Raw genomic sequence first — 22,871 nt, 5'->3', positions numbered from 1 at the left:
TGGCAGTGAAAGCTTCTATATCATCTTGTAGCCTGTAAGGACAGGTTTAGCAATATGTCCTAATTAACAGATGTCACACACAAGTATTGAAGAAAAGTTAATCAAAATTCACAGTAAGAATTGTTTTAGAGGCAAATCCTATAGCAGATGTTCACAGAATAAAAATCACTGCAGCTGTGATGCAAACCAATGTGCCCTGCCAGCTTCAAGCAGCAACTTTTTGAGACCTCTGACATTTGAATCAGTGTATCAGTATCTACTTATGATTCTGCTACAGGTATGTCTAAAGCCCTTTGAAAATGTTTTTGCTTGGCATCTGCTTACCACTTGGAGGCAACTAATTGCACAGGTATTAGTTCCCAAGAGTTCATAATAAAAATCAGATTTTGATTCAACAGCTTAACCTTGCGTCTCATATGATTCTCAGATAATTTAGCATTATCTCTTGAAATTAACAGAGGTTTAGACCACACAAATAGACTAAAATATAACCATAAAAAAAGAAAAAATTATGCCTCCAACATTCACTGAATTTCAAGGTCAATAATTCCATCACTGAGACAACACCTACATAGCAAAGTACAACCCAAAATCAAAATTGTGCAAAACATGTTATACGCACGTGGAATATCTGAAAGCCTGGCTCACTCACAGTAGCTCACATGGCTAGAAAAAAACACTGCTGAAACTAATCAAAGATCTCAGTAGAAAAGAACAGGACTTTTTTTGTTGTTCTTCTGCGCAATCTATATTCAACCTCACTCCCCCTTCTAAATGTTTTTCCTTTGTTTTGATTTATTCAAGGACATATTACCAAAGAAGGCTAGAAGGGTTAGATGCTATTTCAAAATGGAAGGTGGAAAAAAAGAGCCTAAATTATCCCACTTCAACCCTCCAATCCTCAATATATACCTGATTTAATGTTTGAATCAGAATGTGCAGAGGAATATTATGCGCCAGTCTCGTTCCTCAGTGCAACTTTATGTGCACACACAAAGCACCTTCTGCTTTGGAAGGATAAAAAGAACCAGTAAGAAGGTTCATAATTAGCACCAAGAAAACTGATTTTTGTTTTTCATCTCTTAGATGCACATGGAAGCACATTTGAACATTGTAGCCACAGGGAAGAAATGAAAAAAAGTTCACACAGAAAGGATAGGGGATATTGGATCTAGAGAGAAGAGGTGAACATCTTGACAAGGTGAGAGAAGGCAGGAAGAAGGAGGATTAACATTTTATGAGATATGAGACAAACACAGAAGCAATTAAAGGTTTGAAAAGAAAACGGTTAAAAATCACCGGAGACCGTGAAAGGATAATGCAATGCAGAAACAATGAAAAAGAAATGGAGGGGGAAAATATAAATAATGATGTGAGAACACCAAGCAGTGAAAGACAGATGAAAGGATAAGGCGAGAAAACAATATATGATGAGATAAGCAGAAACTATCACAAAAATTCACAACTAGCCCATGTCAACCTGGGAGAGATATTAGAATTCAAAGTGTAGAATGGTAAGAGTAAGTATTCATTCAGGTATATTAGGCATCAAAGCCAAACTGAGGCACCTCAAATGTGATTCTACAAAGGGTTATTATACTCTTCAAATTTTTAGGTACAATACAATTTGACAAAGTAGTATCACCCACACTACTAATTATTGGTTAGAATGAAATTTTGCAACAACTACATTCTTGCAGCATTCTTGATGTGTCTATTGATCCAGATGTCAGTCTTGCTATAGCTACTCATCTATGATGTCAGACAACACTGGGAATGTTTCAAAGACATGTTAGCAAGGACAGGATTCTGTTAATATTTTGGCTGTCCAGGGATATCCTTTATCCATCACAGGGAGCTCTAAGTTTCTACTAAGCAAAGTCGTTATTTCCATGGCTAGGCTCTGTTTTACATTGTTTTACTTAAGCATGAAACATACCAGAATCTCTAGTAAAGTTCCACTGCCTCATTACATTACAGTGTAATGTAATGTAAACTTGTATATATATATAGCTATATATACACACACAAAGTTACTACACTTTACTATAAAGACCTACTGATATAATAGGAAATCATTTTCATAAGAAAAATAACATTCTTTATCTATAAAATTTTTGTAGAAAACAAACACTTCCAATTCACAATTAAATGGCCCTACAGGACAAACATTTTAAAGTTCAAAGAAGGAAACTCCTCCTTTTCTACACCACTGGTCCCTGACTATTCTCTAATCCTATCAGCAATTTACCAATCAGTGAATCTGTCAGAAGGTATTTCCCAGGTGAACTGTTACTGTCTGTGTATCCTGGGCACAACACACATTTTCTATTTTTATTATTTCTTTAGATTTATAGAAGATGTCAGGCATTCTGGAGGGGCCTTTTCTATGGTGTAGAATTCTGTGCTACAGACAGAATCACAATCTAATCAATGCTATTGCAACAAACAGAAAATTGCTCCATGCTCACTAAACAGCCCTATAATGGTCTACAGACCAAATAAAATACCAGGGGAACATAAACACTCCCATATCCTTTCCAGTGATTTTACAAAAATACCTCAATAACTGCCTGCTCTAGTTCACCATAACAAAAAGTACTGTCGTCTTTGTCAATGTTATCAAAAATAGCCTAGATACTGTCCCTCTTAACTAAATCTAGAAAAACTTAAAGCTCTCAAATTGCAAGACAGGGATTCTACTGAAACATGCAGGTTGCCAGAATAGCTCCCAGGCTACTGCTTTAGGCAGGCTTTGCTGAAGGCCAGTGGGAAATTGCTGCTTTTACCTAACACATCAGATCTGTGCGATTGCAAGGTGGCAGACACACATGAAGGACCAGAGTAAGGTCAACCTGAAAAACAGACAGCATTTTTCAATATTCCACTCCAGGCAGATGAAAGATGCACAGTCCTTTTTATGGTGGTTATCCAAAAGAACTGCTAAGCCAAACACTAAAATGAAAATGAGGATTCTAGCAGCAGTCTTGTTGCAGATTTCCCCACAGTACATCCAGGTTGTCTAAATTTCATACCCATTCAGAATATTGGCCTATCCTCTCTGGAAATTGGTAATACTACCTCCACATTTGCATAGCTCTATCAGTTTTATGTCTGTGCTGTCATAGGTACGTGCTATGCACTGATTTGTGGATAGCTGAAGTCTTTCCTCTCTGTACTGACATTTAGGGATGTGAATTCATATTTTATTATAGCTTTAAGCCATCTACATACCTCCTTTTTTATCTACACATTGAGAAAGTGCTGTGCAGGGCTTATTTGGTTTTAAGTTACTTGCATATTCACTTTCAGCAGCTTTGATATTCAGCTATTTTGTCTTTTGTGTGTTACACCTCATTAACATAGAATGCAGACGCCCTAGTGAATAATTAGCAAGGGTAGGATACTTTACTCCCATAAATGCATTCTTAATTTGACATTTAAATTAATATCAGATTACTGTGGCTTCATTCAAAAGTCACCAAAAAATTAAAAACAGCAATGGTAACCTACAAAAGAATATATTCACTGGAAACAAAAAAAAAAAAAATCTGTCTGCTAGATCTGCTATACAGAAGTGCCAAGTTATTTATGGAATTAATTCTACTGCACTGCTCAAGAAGAAACAGAACAAGGCTGTACCCAAAAATAAATCAAGAGGAGGGAAACCTGTTACAAGGCAGCAAGCAACTGTTATTTGAATATTTTTATTGCAATAGGTGATCCACTTGGCATGATGAGCAGCTCTGAAGAAGGCATCCCAGGCTGACTTAAGAAGCATTAAGGTGATTATGTCACTTGAATGAAGCATGCTTTAGCAAATTCACTTATATACTGATAATGAATCACTTCCTACCTTAGGAGCACAGCTTTGTAACAGGTTTGTAACTTTTCTCAAACTGTTGTCATCTGCTTATCATGGTCAAAAACGCCAATACTGTGTATCAGAGATCTATTTCCAGCAATAAGTTAAAGGACACTTTAGACCTTATGCAGCATCCATGCTATCAATACAGCTTTTTCTGATTTCTCTTCAGGAAACAAAAATCCAGATAAAAAGGCTGAAATTGGTTGCATGTCTGGGTGTTTGACTGGTACTTCTCTGCAGAATTATATTTCTACAGGCGAAGTCTAAAAAGTAGAGTACATAAATTCCGGTTTACTAGTATGAAACAATTTCAATATTTGATAAAACCTATCATATTTTTGAAGGATATGCCAAACTAGATGAAGATTATCTGACTTATTAGCCCACCAAAACATTGAGTTATAAAGGTGTGATGAATGCTGGCTCAACCTGCAAGTTTAAGTTGCCCATTTTCTTTTGATTGTTCCCAGACTTCGAATTGACAGGATGGAAAATCCAATTTTAATGTCTGGACTCAAACCACAATGACGACATGACATAAATAACTGATCTTATCTAAGCTCAAACAATTCTGACAGTTCAACTTGTGCAGTTGCATTACAATAGATAAGGTAACACCCTATCAGTAATGCTGTCACTTTATCAGGTATTTTATCTGGCACAAAAACCATGAAGCTAGAATAAAAGTCAGTCATACTTTCTGACTTATGCAAGGAATGCAACTTGAATAAAGCTGCCACTGAAGGGTTTAAGATACAAGGAAGCAGGCATATTCACTTGTCTTGCAAACTTCCTGATTTTCTTCCCATCATCGTATCACAGCTATTTCTTTGATTTTGTTTGCAGGCCTCAGCAAGAAAACAATCATTCACTGTACAGGGTTGATTGCTGACAGGGGAAAACTCAAAAATAGAAGAAGTCTGAAAAAGCAGAGGGTCTCTGGTTATAAAACATGAAGAACTTCCCTCTTGGACAGAGGGACTGTTTTTGTACAAAAGCTGTTTAATGGAATGGCACTGGCAGTCTTGTATTTGCTCAGCTCCAGCAGCTGTTTTGGTGCCCCAAGCACCCACAGGCACAGTGTGCCATGGGATCACACTCTGTCTTAGCTAAAAGGCCTTTATCCCCTTTGCAGAAGCGTTGGCCACGGGCTTCATAGCTCCCCAGAGATTTCAAAAATACTCTTGAAATGCTAAGGAAGGTTGGTGCTATCTGAAAGCTCAGGTAAGGCAGAAAACAGGAGGGGGAGCTCTCACTGCACCACATAGGAGGAGAAACTGGTCTGGAATGGTTCTTCTACCAAAAACAGGGAGAGTTCAGGCAACATCGTTCTGCCTCCCAGTGCCATGCTTTGGCAGCCCCGCTCTGGTGGGAAGGGCGCATCACTCTTCCAGCTAGATCCTCCTCTTTAGAGCATTTCCCATTTTCGAAACAGTTAGTTTTTAATTTATTGGTCTTAATCTAATATTTTAATTTATTTTCTTTACAAAGAGCAAGAAAATAATCATATCCTGTCATGTGAAAGGCTGCACTTCTACCCCTCATGCTTTTGTCTGACTGCTGAGCTAGGAAACCTGAACACATTTTTGATCTAAAATCCCCCACAACTTTGGTTCCCTCAGTAACTCAGCTATGCTGCATGCATGTATTAACACATCAGCACTTGGCAGCACTGAGAAGCATGCAGCACTACTAAGAGTACAAGTGTGGAAGAATCATAGTTGCTTTGGTAACCATCACTTTGAATTTTCCCGATTTCTTTTTTCCCTACTTGCCTTTAAACATTCAGCCATTATTCCACATGTGTCTGCACTGATAGTCATAAGATGTAAGTAAAGTATAGCTTACCCAATGTTAAAACAAAAAACATTGCAGTTGTCAGGTTTTAAGTATATTCCCATATATATTTAAAATTATTCTCCATCCAGTTCTTTTGCCAGAATGAAAAAAACCACAAATGTAAAGATGGCTTCTGGTCTGATGATGTTCCTAGGGAGAGGAACATAGAAATGTAAATAAAAACTATACAAAAATACAAAATCAAAAATCAGCCATGACTCCAGAGCTGCTTTGGTACTCTTAACACTTCCCCTCATCACATGACAGAGATGGAGCACAGGGAGCACCCATGGTGCTGCCTCCAAGGGGCAGTCCAAATGGCAGTGCTTGTCACACATCCAACAACCATTTATTCCTGATCCCAACAGTGTGTGTGCGAAGTTTTGCCAATACACTCACTGCTAAATAAAAGCAGTATCTACAACCTTTGAAGGAATACAGGTTCTTTTTATTTTATAATGATTCCTACATTCAATTTTAATAATTACCTATTTTTAAAATAATTGGAAATTTTTGATGTGAAATTACTCAAGGATATATTTCTACCAATGCTTCCTTTTTCTGCAGATCGCCATTATTCCACTGATGAAAATTTTATTTCAATACACAGGTCAATTTAAAAAAAAAGCTAATACAAAGAATGAAGACAACAAAACCAACACAAAGGATTTTATAGACTCAACATGAAAGTACTATTTACAAAAAATATAGACTAAAGATAGTATCGAAAAATTAAACATTTCCACAAATTTATGCCTCCAACAGAGATTTCTTAACAAGAAATGTTTTTGAATGTTTCAAAATCACACAATGATTTTCCAATACAATACTTCATTTGCAACAAACATGAAACTGGATCTTCTTGTAAATAAATATTAAGAACCAAAAACTAGTCCTGTTAAGGGACAGGGTGAGGGGAAGGCAGACGGGACAAGAACTGGGTAAGGGGAGCCCTCCAGTATGCTGCTGGTACTGTAACTGGGAATACAGGGAGATGCCAGACTGCTCCAGATGTGCCTCCCTGCTTAGCCAGCAGTTCTGAGGCACAAACAAGCCACAAGGAAACAGAGCTCCACATCATCTACTGTAGTTCTAGGGGTTGCACTAACTTTCTTAAAAACCAAGTTCAGCTACTATGGATTTGCAGAAAATATAACTGGGGTTTGTGAACAGGATGGAAGAAATCTCTTGTCTTGTGATCTTATATGCAAATATTAATCCTTTATCTCCACCAAGTATGTGCATCAAATATCACATAGGGCATACGTGACTCAAAGGTACACCATTTCCTCTGTACCTACAAGTAACCTACAAAATGACAGAAACAAAAATAAACCACCTTAAATGTTTATTGGGTTACATTCACTTGCATCCCTGTGAAATAATGAAGTGGAAATCAATGTCCCATACTGGGGCCACTTCCAGGCAGAACAGCAAGCAGCCTGAGGAGAGAAAACTTGGATCCTCACAGTTCATCCACTGGGTCATCCTTGTAGATGAAAATACAGGAACTGGAAGCAGCTTCAAATCACCTACATGCATTCAACAAACTATATCAAACCTTAAACGCTAAGGATTACTCTACCTCTGAAACATTGCACCTACTAAAACTCAGAACCCAGGTCCTACCCCTAAAGAAGGAATTTCTTTTAAACTCTCCCCATTTTACATCTCTCCTTCTAAAGTAAAATAATTTTTTTTTAAAAAGAGAAGATGCCTGACAAGCAGAACCAAATGCTCATGGTTCAAGTCTTGCTTTTAATACCTTGCTATTACAGTAAGACATATCAAAACAGATTAAGAAGGCTAATGCTGAATTATGCAGAAATAAGTAATACAGAATTACAGTGGGAAAACCAAGTAGTCTGTCAAACTGCCTGTAGAGAACTTAGAAGTATCTGGGGCATTTGCCAGATAGTTCTGTGAAAATAAATTATCTACCATTCTAATTTTTTTTAGGATCCCCAATGTCAGTAATATAGAGAGAATGCTTCCACATAAATTTTCATTCACTGAAAGATACCATTAAGATGGTCAAAACTGTATACAAATTCAGAATAAATGTGGTGAATAATTTTGGATTAACAAAAACTGAATGTTGAAAGAGATGCCATGATTCATCTGTTACATTTTACTTTTTTGGGCTGATTTCCCAGCAGCCACTCAAACTGGAAATGGAGATGCAGGTCTGCCTTATAATTTAAGGTTCGTAATAACAGGACACACAGTTTCAAATCTAGTGTTTCAACAGCTCTACCTGAAGCATTTAGGGACTTCTCCATTCCCTCTTTACCATACTAAAAATCAAAATGCAAAAAGAGTAAAGGCAAATTACAGGAAGCACATGGAGGCAAAACTAATAGGTAGAGCACAACAAGTAGAAACAAACCAGCACAATTTCTATTTATCTGATGCCAAGGACTGTAGCTCTAGAGAGAGCTCTGTACATGGAAGTTCATGGAAAGCAATACCCAAGTCCTCCTGGTGCCCCTGACCGGACTCTTCCTATCTCAATCCTGCAGCTCCCACTGCAGGAACCACTGTTCCTTGCCACCTTCTGGTTCCAGCCAAACCCTACTTGTTTTCCTCTCAGCTCCTTTTCCTTATTTCAAATCAGCTGCCAGAGGTTTCCATTTGAATCACATTTTGCAAACAGGTACTTTTTGTGTGACACCCTTGCCCACAGCATTGGATGCAGCCAGTCAGGTTGTCCTTTACAAGCTGCATTAGGTTTCTGCAACAAAACACATTGGCATTCTTAGGGAGTTTTATCAGAATTACTCCCCAGATGTCCAGATATATCAAGCTTCATGAATAGGAACCATTCCTACAGCTGCACGATACAGAGCAACTCAAGAGCAGGAATTAATCTGGTCCACCACATTTCCTTTACATAGTCCAAACAAAGCCAGGTTCCTACAGAGTTCCTCTGCTGATTGCTATAGGAGCACAGCTGCTGCATAAATTAGCAAGTTAAGTAAATCAGCTGAAGCCCATCTGAATATTTAATCTCAGCATGGAGTTCCAGGATGTGCATTTACATACATAAGGTAACTATCTTCAAGACTTGGTTTTAAAAACTAAGCCATCTAATTTTTGGTGTTAAAATAGAAATTATATTTGCTATATTACTAAACTTTCTTCACACTTATATAGATGCCTTAGATAACAGCTGCTGTTTTTCTGGAAATTGAGCATGCTATCACTTGATTCCAGAGGAAAGAAGTATCCTCTCATTTGTTAAAACAAAACAGCTGTCAAACCAAGCTTATCTATTACCTGTCAAATTATAGTACACTTCAGAAATCTACTCCTGAATCCTCAATTATTTTTTTCTACCCAATTATCTGCAAGCTGTTGGAAGAATTCAATTAATGAATATAATTAGTCTAGTATTTTTCTGATTCCCATGCGAACTGAGATGATGCACCTGCCTGCAGACACAGGAACCTGCTTGCTGCAGCTGTACCAGGGCCACCTCAGTCTCTTGAGCATCAGTAGCTGTCACCTTCCAAGAGCAGAAAAACCAGCATAGGATAAATGCAATTTCCAAATATTCACATTGGCAACTACTCTAGAACCTCAGAAGTCAAACACAGACCCGAAATGGATCTCTGCTAGTTAAAGAGAACACAGAAAAATATTTTGGGCTATAGATTATACCTCTGCAATTCAGTAAAACATATCCCAATTATATTTTATAGTTAATGGAAATAACAGAGAGCAAGTTTTGTCTCTAATAACTCCCCAACACTTCATCCTGCCATTGAAATGTTTTTTCTAACATTCAGCTGGTAGGCAATGGCATAGTGAAGAATCTCTGCATATCAAAGTAGTAACTTCTTGCTTGGATACTTATATCTAGACATTAGTTTTATATCTGAATCATACTTTATTTATGGAAAAAATATATTAATTGACCAACTATTATATTTCATATACTTGTATGAATTACATTATCACATGTACTTATTACTTGAAACAAAATAATCTGATTATTCTGGTTAATTTACATACATGCTCAGAAACTATGTTACTGAGCTCTCCTGTCTCCAGGCCAACAAACAAATGTTACACCAAGCAACAACTTAATTTATCCATGTTAGAAGCTCCCTACCCAGCAAAAGAGTACCACAGAAGGAATCAGTAAGATCTTTCTGTAAATTTGTACAGAGATGACCTTTACAAAATAAATGTAGAAATATCAAATTCATGGTCTGCCCTTTTTCCATAATCCATATACGAATAAGGATAAAACATTTCCCAGTTCTCCATTTGAGAATGGCCTTCGAATGTTTCAAGTCAGGCAAGAGAAGCAACGTCTCTGATCAAAGTAAATATGAGATTCCCTCCACAGCCCTTCACCCCCACTTCTCAGAACCTCTCGCACCAGCAGAGAAAAGCAGTTTGTATTTGGTGAACAGGGGGCAGGAAGCCGAGACACTAACTTTCAAGTGTTGGCCAACATGGATCTCAGGACACTACTCAGAAACTCCAAGAGATAGGAACAACCTTAGGTACAATTTGTGCTCCCACAGTAACCCATCTGTGTTAAGGCAGAAAATGCACAGGCACCTGTAAGTTCTACCCACCTTCCCTTCAACAGACTAAGGAGAAGGACTGTAGTTAAAACTCTGTAGTCCAAATGCATATATATTCCTCCATAAAAGACGTTGCTTGAACCATATCTGAAGAGCCTTTTGTGGGCATTATGAACAAATAGAACTTTTTTTTTTCCCACAAGACTTTAAATAAACAAAATAAAAGTAAATTTAGTTGGCAGTCATTTTAATGAACAAATAGGATGGTAAGCATATTAGCAAAATAGGTCACCAGAAGCAGGAAATTAAGGGGAAAAAAACAAAGCTTTGAAAGCCTAAATTAAAAATAAATTAAAAACACAAGTATACATTTTAATTTATAGCAGTTTCTCATTTGTGGTCAAAACAGCAGTAAACACTAGAAACTATTTATCTAATCTTAAAAATTAATTAAGAATATGTCAACCCTACCCATATTGCCAGCCCCCAGAAAGCCGCATGAAAGCAACAACTACAAGGCAAATTTATTTATGATGTCAACAACCAGTTAATGTTTTCATAAGAATGGTCCAAAGCCCACTGAAGTCCAAAGAATTAGTCCCACCTCTTCTTAGCTTTTATTCTTGAAGATGCTTGTGGGAATATCTCAATTATTTTGACTGAATTGCCTTAATTTAAATACAATTTCTTTTAGACGTACAGATCTAGCAGCTGAAAAATACAGCCTAGTGGGTTTTGAAGGACAAGCTAATTTCTTTTCTGCCCAGCTAGGGCTATCAAACTTACATAAAGGGAAAAAAAAATACCTGCAACTATTCCAATGCAGTGCTTTAGCATTTAAAATAACTTATAGTATGGAATTTGACTGACCAAACTTAGAATAAATTGGCCCTGCAGCTGAGGATTAGCTATCAACTTCAAGGATTAAATATAAAAGAAAATAAAATCTATTTTTTGCTACATGACAGTTGACTAACCTACTGGGATAAAACTCCGTGACATATCACCTTTTAGTCATTAAAATTAATGAATGAAGCAGACAAAAATACAGATATCTGAAAGGGGCAATTTTTGTAGTCATGTTTTAGTTCAGAACCAAAGCTCATTTATCCTCTCAGCTAAAGGTACATTTTCCTTTTTTTCCTAAGACACTCCTGACAAATTCAAGACAGAAGGCTCATAGCATTAGAGAAACTGTGAGGGCACAAAAAGTAAAAACAGATAAAATGTATTTTAGTTGGCTCATATGACAGTATGTACTGCTGTTGAACTTTACTTCTATACTGTGTTTAATCGCAGCTGGATTTATTCACGTATATGGGATATATTCACATTTTATTTCTAAATACTCCCTATTATCTTTGGTATATGTTTTATTATTTAATTTTTAACTGAAATCAGAGCATCTGAATGTCTTGAAGGACTGACAAATCTTAGTTAGGCCCTTTATTAATATAAAAATATTCTCTAAATTATTAATCCTATAAACACGTATCTTTCTCCAGCTTGTGCTCAAATGCTCTTCACCAAACACTGCCACAAAACACTAACAACTTGGCACTTTCACCAATGACAGCAGTACTAATAAAAATATGAACCTATAGTGAAATCTTCAGCCAGATAATGAAGACAGCCCACTTCTATGTGGCATACATAAACTGAATAGCTATCCAGCTCACAAAGACTTCAAAGAATCATCCATCCTGGATTACAAATTTGAGCCTCTAGAATGAGGAGTGAAGCAGTTATGGAATAGGAGTATACTGTTATTTTTGAAGTGTTCAGCAATATTGGCATATGCACAGAGGGGAGGCTGCAAACACCAATTTCAATTAATTGTACAATCTGTTTTAAGACTGATTTTGATCAATTATATCTTTGACAACCTGAACTATTTCAACTGAAACAGTCTACACAGACTACCTACTTTAGGATGCATTCAATTAACATGGAACATGATAGTACAGAGTTCCAGATAATTCAGATTTAGCAGTTCCACTACTAAATCCATGCTAAAATAAATCAAATGAGCTGGTAGTGATTTGGCTGAGGAACTCTAGCATTTTTAATTAAATTTTTCATTTTTATTTAAAGCATGAGAAAGGAGTGCTCCGTGCATCTGAGGAAGGCTTCCTTTGGTTACAACTCTCTTGGCCAACCAGAGGAATCCTCTCCATAAAGCCTATCCACACCTATTCCTTTCCCTGCAGTCCCAGACCATCATCTCCACCCACTGGCTGGGAGATGAAGGTTAGAAACACACTGAGAAAGAGGAGGGGTGAGAAAATGCTGAGGTAGGATAAGGGATAACAGAAATACACTGTGAAATCTGTTATAGCCATTATTACCTGGACACTCCTCAGACACAACAAGACACAGATTGTCGGCAAGAAATTCTCATGAATGGGCACGCATCCTGCATCTCATGAATGGAGTGGAGATCCATTCTCAAAGAGCAGCACCAAGCTGGGAACTGCTGTTTGAGAGGCACAGGTTTCAAAATAGCCAGGCAGCATCTCTGCTGACTAGACCACAATTTCTCATCTCTGAAAATCCACACAGAGTAAAAGGGATCAGTTCACACATGCTCAAAGACTTCCTAAGAGTTGGCAACTGAATTCCCCAAGCACTTCAAACATACGCCCTGGCTCCAACCTGGCCTCAGCTGTACTATTCTGCAGCAGTCCTGCAGCTGCTCTCAGTAACTCCACAAGATACTCTGCAGCCCTGCTGCCCTTAGCACAGTGACAATGGTAAGACAAAAGCCCTTGCTGCTGTTTGAGCCCAAACCATGCTAAGACAAATAAACACTTCCCACGGTTCAGATTTACACACACAAAACCTCACCTTGCATAAACTGAAGCAAGTCTTTGGACTTCAACAGGGTTGTAACAACCTGCATCAACTAAGACAACACCCCATAAAGAGAGTCCATAAAGATATATTTTTAAATAGGGTTCTTCAGTGGTTTTGGGATAGGGTGTTTTTTTTTAAGTGTTAAAAGTCAATAGCACGTAAGTTTTTATGCACATCTGTAGGGATGGCTGTGGTCCAGGATGGCTTTGATGGATGGAGACGAGAGCTCTCTGAAGGCTGCTCTTAGGATATCAGGTTTATTAGGGATGGAGAAAGGTCTTGCTTGGAGCTGCCAGACGCAGCACGTGGCAAGGCCTGAGGGGATGAGGAGGGGAGAGACAAGAGGTAGAGAGGATGCTCCAGGAGAGGGTGGAAGTTCCAAGGGGTTGGGGGTTCCAAGAGAGGGGAGTTCCAAGAGAACATCTGGTTCCTCAGAGACCCCTTATCAGGGGGCTTCAAGGTGGGCTGGAACAAGACTTGGGCCAATGGGGTTACAGGCACTTGATGTTTCAGGGGAGGGTTACGGGTGCAGGGTGAACCATACATTTTGGGGGTTGAGATAGAACAGTCCATTTGACTTTTGGACCTATCTGTAGGTAAGGGTATTGTCCAACCAGCAGGGGGGATTGTTTTCATCCTGGCTGTACTATTGTAAATTTTTTGCCAGGCCATCATTTTTATTAATGCTTCCCAACACACATCATTACGATTTTATGTTGTCCTGCCTCCCTTCTCTAATTGGTGTAACACACTTTCAGTAATAACATCTGAAAAGCTGCTGGTTGTCTCAAAAGATGAGCCAAGTTTTTATAAAAGAAAAGGACCAAGAGAAAAATGTTATTGCTGTAAGGAAACACATTTAGGATAAGTGTCCTTCATGTCACAAAAGAACCAGACTGAAATATTTAATGTAATTTTCAATATGAAGAACAATATCCTACTCTTAATTTCATAAGTATTAATCCCATCATGTTCTCATTTATTGCCTTTTCAAGCATTCTCTGATATTCCTGAAGCATTGCACATCACTTGTACACATCCCCTTAGATAACATCTCCTTTCTTTTTTTGACATGACATAAAAGCTCTAAGCCTCCAAGGCAACTTCTAGTTTTATCTAAACCTTTACACAACAAAACAACCATCAAGAACATGGAGCTTTAAAAAAAACAGCAAAGAAAACATAAAAAAAACAGGTAATAAAGCCTTAGTTTCTGATAGCATTCACAAAGAAAAACTTCACATGCCAGGATTTTACCAAATGACCAGATTAAATTGTGCAACTACTAATTGGACCTTTGCCTCTAACTTTGAGTCAAAACCCAAACAAAACCAGAGAGCCATAGTCTAAAGCAAGAGAGGAGATCTGCGCTCTGCCAGAAGAGAAACAGAACAGAGGGAAGGAACAAACACAAAAATCAGAGAGAACTTCAAAATCTACTGGTGAAAGCAAACATAAATACAAGTCCAGCAGGAGCTCACACATTTTCTGGCTCACTCCACTGAACAGGAGGCTTGAAGCTGCCCTCTAACATGCAAGTCCCTGGCAAGCAAAGCTGGGTCAGTGATGACAGTGAAGCTCAGGCTGCACTACTGGGTGCAGAGGGGGCACCTCTCCACACGTCTAGATGATCTGTCTGGGAGTGTTAAGGTAGGGCAAATTCTTGTGCTCATAACAAAAGGAAAAATCAAAGACAGGGATCTGGAAGGGGGGGGGGGGGGAAATAACCTAACCAAACAAGTAAACTAACCCCCAAACCAAACAAGAAACCTCTACAGAAGTACCAAAAAACCCCAAAGTAATCATCTTGTTTGCCTGTTCAGTAAGGCAACAGAAGTCAGCTACTAGTTGCAGAAGTCACAAGTAAATAAAAGTCACTGTAATTCTGTTAACTAAATGGAAAACAAGATGATTTATTAGTAAATAATTTTAGACAATTTACTAATAACATAGCAGCAATAGCTGTTTTCCCTCAAATACAATTAAGTGAATGAGGAACCTACAAGAGAACTTGGTAAAGCTTGCAAAATGGTCACAAATTTGCTTGCCCTAGAAGATGCTTGAATGATCTCACAACAATTCATTCTTTTTTGTAGAGTGTCATCCAAAAATAAAGTGTCAGTAGAATAGCTGTAGGACAAATTGATAAAAAATGGTAACAAATTTTCAAGGCCAGATGGTTTTCACCCAAGAGATTTGAAGGACTTCTTTTGTGAAATTGCCAAAGTATTGTCATAACCATTGTGTAATAACCCATTTGTACAATGATTTAAATCATCTTCAGTGCTGGAAATTACAGTAAAGAATAGCATCATTTGATTAATGAATATCCATGTTATATAGGAAAAGAGCCAACATATATTTAGCAAGAGAACTGGTAACAAACAAAAATATTAAAAACTTTTTCAAGGAATTAGCTAGCATGCAAATAAATGAAGATATCATTGGTTTACAAAATGCCTTTGACTGGGAAGCAGGACAGCAGTCAAAAAAACAAGCAAGGTTCCACATTAAAAGCTATGAAAAACATGGCCATCTTGAAATTGAGGAAAGATCAACTTAGAGATTAATATGTGCTTAATGATAAATGGAATATGAATAAAAAGCATCTTTAATAACTCTGAGAAATTCCCAAAAATCTAAACTATGAAGAGCTACTGAAAAAAAACTCACAGTATTGGGAAACTGGGCAATAAAATGCAGGTGAAATTCAAGTGCCAAAATAAGGCACATAACCAAGACTTGCTTTGACTGTCAAAAGCAATAATAGACTCTAAACTTGCTATTACTATTTCAGAACTGTAATGTAGATCCACTGTCAAATGCACCAGTTAACAAAAGAAAAAAGAAACACTTAAACAACTACAAGAAACCCTACACAACCAAAGCCACCCCACAGACATTTCTCAGGCTGATGGCTTTATAAAGGACAACAGAATATTGGGAAGAATTACAATGAAATCTTCAGCAAGTAATTCTACATATATATGCTACATGTTCACAGTTTGAATACTGCATGAAGTTCTGGTGTCTAACTTTCATCACAGAAGTCTGAGACAAGAAATAGAGAGGAAGACAACAAATTAATGGATAATACTGTTTTATTAGAAGACTATAAAGCAGAACTATTCAGTTTGAGCATGAGAGAATACAGAAGTGATATAAATTTCTGCATAATCATAAATCACATAGAAAGGTCAACAGAAAATAATATTCCCTTATTCTAATGAGATATGAAGTGTCAAATAAAATTAAATTAATAAACAGAAGTTTGAGGATAAGAAAAAAATTCCTTTCCAGACAAAAGAAATGCAGTGACACACATTGCAGCATATATTAAAAGTCTAAAATAGGTCCAAAAACATTTTAGGCAACCTCACTGCTTAAAATTCAGCATCCAATAGTGTTCACACATTACTTCAATTCAAGAAGCCTGTAAACTGAGGAGAAGCTAGATGAGTATACAATATAAGCATAATTGGGACTGCTGTGGTCACACATCTCTTCCTTGCACTGGCTTCACTGAACACCATCACCTACAGAGTGAATATTAATGCAAATGCATGCTAGGTATCACACTGCTCAATCCCTCCTTTAATAATGGTAGAAACAGGTTACTTATTAAAAAAAATGAACCCATTTCACACTGAGAGATGAGCTAGCCAGCACTTTGAAACACAAACACATGCAAGGTGTGAAAAATCATGCTCTCTTCAGTGCTCAGGCTTACAGGTCTCTGCATGTTTCCATAAAGATGGAAACCCTCTGAAACAAACTGAGTTAATGACCAGGAGGACATCCACAGGCCTAGAAAACAGGATTCATAAAAAGAGAAAAGTAAACAGATGTGGTCCATGAACATACACAAACTTCAACAAGTTTTTCAAATGCTGATGAGTGACTTAAGCTGATCACATGTGGGAACACAGTGGACATACAACCAGGTCTCTTGCCATCCTTATTTCTTTGGATTTAAATCAGTAATGGCTAAGATTATACAGTTTTCAGAAATACAGTTCTCAACATTTGGCATCCAATACCAAAAGAGCTATAAGAAGAGAGAACAGTATAGCCTCAGACATAAACATACACTCAAAAAAACTATAAAGGAAGAGGGACAGGACTAACATCTTTAATATATATATGAACTTTTCCACTCAGTCTACATTTACTATGCCTTCAAGTTATCTTATTCTATAGAAACAGTAAATATAGAAGTTAATGCAAAGCCCTGTAATTTTCCGTTAACTGTCTTAATATCAGGCAATAGATCAAATTAAAACTTCAGAATCAATCTACAGATAGGAATTGTGCTCTATGTTTTTGAGATTTAGATTATAAATAGGTAAACCAAAATCCATTAAAGGAAGAAGAACCAAAACAAACCCTTTTAAAATTACATATGCTGCAAATAAAATTAGATAAATGTTTTCTATAATTTTCTAGAATTTGAGTCAAATTCTAGCCCAAGACTGTAGACAAATCAATCCATGAGAGTTCTGTGAATAATTAAATGACAATTAGCTTTAATAATGAATGATATTTTGATACAGATTTTTAGATTGTACTTGTTCACTGGAGGTCTGTGATAATTAATGATAGCTGAACTTTGGCCATCTTAGTATAATGGAATTTTAATACTGTTTCCTATTAAAGATACTCAAGTCTATTTTCTCAAAAAATTTAAGAGGCTTGACATTCTTTTAAGTTAGGAAATACTGATTTCAGAAGGGGGGTGCAATATTTCTTGTAAAACTCAGTCCATTTCTGAGCTCTTCTCCCTTGGAAACTCTGGAAGGCACAGAAAGAATTCAGCTACATACATTTAAAGGATGAAGTGGGAAATAAGAAAATACTGCAACATGAGTCACAACAACTGTGCAGTGCTAGAAGCTGGCAGAAGAGTGGCAGAAGTGTGGCTGAAAAGCAGCCCAGTAGAAAAGAACCTGGGGATGCTAGTTGGCAGCCAGCTGAACATTATCCAGCAGCGTTTCCAGATGGCCAAAAAGGCCAATGGCATCCTGGCTTTATCAGGAATAGTGTGGCCAGCAGGACCAGGGCAGTGAACCTCCCCATGTACTCTGCACTGGTGAGGCCACACCTTGAGCACCGTGTTCAGTTTGGGGTCCATCACTACAAGGAGGACATTGAAGTGCTGAGCTCCCATCCAGAGATGGGCAACAGAGCTGGTGAAGGGTCTGAAACACAAATGTTGTGAGGGACAGATGGGGTTGTTTAGTCTGGAGGAAAGGAGACTTGCAGGAGAGCTTATACCTCTCTCTAGCTACCTGAAAGAACTTGGCAGCCAGGTGGGAGTTGGTCTATTCTCCCAGGTAAAAAGCCATAGGACCAGAGGACATAGCCTTAAGAGGATATTTACATTGGATATTAAGGAAAATTTCTTCTTGGAAAAGGCTGTCAAGCATTAGAACAGGCTTGACACTTGTAGTAATGCACCAAGAAAATATGACTTATGGAGACTAATTGCTTAATAATCTTGTTACATATGTTCTTCATGAACCAGGATGTTCACATCCTGTTACCCTTTCAAGCATATTGCTCATGGTAGAATGATTAAACACCGAAATACATCCAGAGCAGTGGATACTCATAAAAGATATTTTTACCATAGCACCATAAATTCTATAATACGACAGGGAAAACAGGAATCAAAGTACAACAGAACATAAATTGTGTATCTCAATACCACAGGAGAATTAAAAGTTACAAGCTGCTGCAGACAATGCAAAGCTAGCAGCAAATAGGTGAGCAACTCTGAAGAGGTACCTGTTCAAAGACTATCCCCTTGCACTGCATTCACTGGACACAATGGTTTCTTAGACCTGAGCAAGACCACAAACTTGAGGAACCATCAGAGTCCACCAGTAAAGGCAGAGATACAGCTCTAGTTTCAAAAGATATTTCAACACTGTTCAGAGGCCATAATACATTTTAAATTAACTTCCTTAATAGAATCAGCTAGCTTGGGAATAATCCAACAGCACTGCAGACAGCATTTACCTTTCCTGCACTGATCAAAAAATAAAATTCTTGCAGAAGAGCAAGAAAGAGGGGGGGGGGAAGAAGGAAATATCATCCTATCTTAACCCACAGTTGAAACATGCTTGATAGTTTCTTCTCTCAACAGAATGCCAATCAAAATCACTCCTCTGTAAAAATGTCAGTATCAAACTACACTTCAGAATAGTATTTCCCCTCACCAATTCATAAAGTTGGATATAAACATTTATACTACACATCATCACTTTCATTTTTTTTGGATATACTTTCATTTTTTTTCTCCTTTGTGGAAACATGAGCACAACAGCCACCAAGTGTTTTACTTCATTTCAGCTACAGGTGTTAAGATAAATGTTCTATTTGATAAGCAGTTCAAGAGTCCCAGCAATGCTACATCTATTGCCCTCTGAGGAGGAAATTACTGTTTTATGTTTTCATTATGGTAGTAGACAGTTTCCAAAGCAATCAAGATTTTGTGGCATTAACAAGGGACGAGGCTTGCAACACTAGGACAAGACGAGACAAGATGCAATAAACACATTGTAATGTGACAATGGGTGACAGAAGAGGGGGCCTAACAGTAGTGGCAATGAACAGTATGATTTGCAAGAAATCTATTACCAGACAGAAAAGCAAAAATAATGCACAGTTACATTAAAAAAAAAATATTTCTGTAGTAGAAAAAGGGGTCAGGCTTTGAATTGATCAATGTTGGTTCTACATTAGTAGTAGAAATAGGAATATCAGAGCACCTCAAAAACCCAGGAGGGCTCAAGGGTTTGCCACTGGATGAAGTAAAGATTACAGCAGAAGGCAAGAAGAGGAGCATGCAGCACAAGCAAGCCCCTCTTCCCCTGCTCTGCCTGTCCTGGCAGGCTACACACATTCATTCATATGGGATTCACATGGGTGAGTGCACAACTCAACAGCAGCTCCCAGGATTAACACTCAGTGTTCACAGGCATGGTTGGAGGTATGAGCAATGCATGGGTGTGCCAGAAAGTCTTCAGAAGTCATCTGAGCATTTTCACACTTCTGCTCCGATTTATGTGTGAGCAGAGGCACTGGGGAACGAAAGACAGACAGGGGTCATTGTGGGAGTGGGGCTGTGAAGCCACGGTGGGGTGGCCAGTCCAAAGCTGTTATCCGCACCAATACAGGCAAGACCCCTCAGAGCCAGGACATCCATGGACCCAGCATTCTACAAGAGCTTAAAAAGAATAATAATGAAAAGTAAAAATTAAGTAATACAGGCTTTCACCCCAGTTGTTTTTAATAAGGGTGGAAAAAAGAAAATCAACCTCTGACTTTTTTTTATGAGCACAAGGAACATACCGGTAGAAAGAAGGACCTGCAACTGCAAATTTGCAGCTTCATAGGGGATTACAATTTCCTGTAGCTGCATAAAAGTTGCCCTACATAGGGCTGTTATCGCCACCATTTTCCCTTGAGAATTATATATTCATTAAAGAACATAAAGACAGAAAAAGAAAGATCAGCAAATGCATATAATGTGTATGATCTTGCATGGTAAATCAGGCATATGCATGGAGAGATGAACTCAGTCGTCATAAGCACTTGTGAAGCAGTCAAAAACAGCTGTGCAAGCTTGAGACCAAATTATTATCTACCTCAGCATACAATAAAGCTGTGTCAAGTTCTCAAGCTACAGGCTCAAAACAGTCAAATATTTAACACTGAGACAAGAGGATCAGAGGTGCTGCAAGCCACAGGTCTTAAAATTAATTATCTTTTATTAACATTGTTAATTTAATTTTACTACTATATTGGTACATATTTGCATAAAGGAGTTTTGGGACTAAAAGATTTCTAAGCTGCCAAAACATAGCTCTGTAAGATGCTGACCTTAGCTGATGGCTTCCACAAATTAGGGTTTGTGTATTGAATGCAGGTTTTTAGACTGTCTGATTATCACTTCTGCTGATAATAAAGCAAGCCCTCTCCCTGCTTTAGGACAATGATGTTTTGTTAGTTTAGACCATAAAGCAGAACCAGGTTGTATATTCAGGATGAGACACTCTCCCCACCATGGTGCCCTTAGTCAGAGCACCCACCATTCCTCCTGTCAGCAGAGCTTTAGGGCTGTATCAGGAAGCAGCAAATCCCAATACAGGATTTGCAGTGTGAAGCAGCTGGTGTTGAGTATATGATATCCATGGTACACATATAGTGCGTGGGAAGGTGACTATTTCTAAATAACTCCATGGACTGAACATACACTGGTGGTTGGAACACAGTTTCATCCTGGAGGTAAGTGTTCCAATACTGCTCCGTGAACCAAAATGGAAATATTGATTTCAAAAGTGTATCCATAATTCAAGCTCAAACACTAAAATAAACAAAAACTAAACCACAGAGTCCACCATATTTCAGCAACTGACTCAGGTCACATGATCAAAAGGTCTATCTCCTGCTCTTTACAACTACCTTACTGTTTCATGTGTGAAACATTAGGTAATTAACAAGAGAACAGGAGAACCTGTCCACTATTCAAACCAGAAGGTACTCAGAGCGTGCCTACATTCCAAATCCAGTAAAGGGCCATGAAACAATTATTCTTTTTATATGAGCTCATCTTGTCCAAATACACCACATCTGATGGCTTAAATTCTGCCTTAGTCTAAGGACAAGTGCAGACCTGTTTGGGAAGAGAGAGCAAGAGCATACAGATCAGAACTCCACAAGAAGTAGTATCATTTCCTAAGTGTGTGGTACATGGCACCTCCATCTTGAGTCATCCTGTATTTAAGTTCATGCTAATTTGCATGTGTGAATCTCTATACGTACAATCTATATGCCACCTGCTATGTGCCTACATATTCAGCAAAAGACACGGTGACATATTCCCAAGCACGAATCATCTTTTCACACAGAGACAGCAAAAAGAAGCTCTTATCCTGCCAGATTTCACCAGCCAAAACCCTATTCGAGATTTCCTGCTAGCATACACCTGCAAGTGCCAAGCCTTGGTCTCACCTTTTTTTTCTGCCCTGCACTGGGAGCAACATGCTTGGAATGAACAAAGAACATATTGGTTCTCTCCTCTATGGCAGAAATTTGTTACTGAAAGATCCTACTCAAGTGACCTAGAGCTATCTGAGGAGTTAAAGTTAGAAAAACTCCCACTGCGTAAAACCTGGCTCTTGCCAGAGATAATCTGTAATTGTAGCAGTATCCCAAATTAAAAAGTCACAATTTTAGCCATTGCAGATACTGGCTGAAGTGCTGCCTGACTCTCGAGACAGCACTTACAATCTCAAATGCTTTCTACTAACCAGAAGGTTTCAAAGAGAGGCAGGGAAATGTAGATTGGACACAGCTCTGCCAATTAAAATAGAGCAGATAAAGTTTTGAGGGCAAAACAAAATGCTTTGTCCTCTCCCATCCTTGAGGTGCAGTCTATCTCTTTCAGTAAACAGAGCAAAAAAGGATTTGGCTGTCTTATAATATGTACCATTCCACCAAGCATCTTGAAAATCTGTGAAAAAATACACAATTAAATACTGTTACTTTAATGCCATCAACAAGATGCTATTTTTGAGACCATGTGTAACATGACGTAATTCTGTGCTATGCTGAATTTTAATACTCCAAGTTCTGCACAGACTGAAATTTCTTGCAGTCTAAGAAAGTAAAGACTGTATTTTCAGTGAAATGCCTCAGAATTTTCTTTGTGACTCATGTGGGACATCTGGGCTCCAATTTTTATATATAAATAGGTAGCT

At 38.0% G+C, this 22,871-nt stretch overlaps 1 protein-coding gene across 4 annotated transcripts in view; it reads right to left on the bottom strand.

Moving 5' to 3' along the window:
• NAV3 (neuron navigator 3) overlaps positions 1 to 22,871 on the bottom strand; it is a 518,378-nt gene that overhangs the window by 438,188 nt on the left and 57,319 nt on the right. The window lies entirely within an intron of this gene.

The sequence above is a fragment of the Lonchura striata genome, chromosome 1A (assembly GCF_050655825.1).
Source record: "Lonchura striata isolate lonStrDom1 chromosome 1A, ASM5065582v1, whole genome shotgun sequence".
Taxonomy (NCBI): domain Eukaryota; kingdom Metazoa; phylum Chordata; class Aves; order Passeriformes; family Estrildidae; genus Lonchura; species Lonchura striata.
This window is presented reverse-complemented; position numbering and strand designations above follow the sequence as displayed.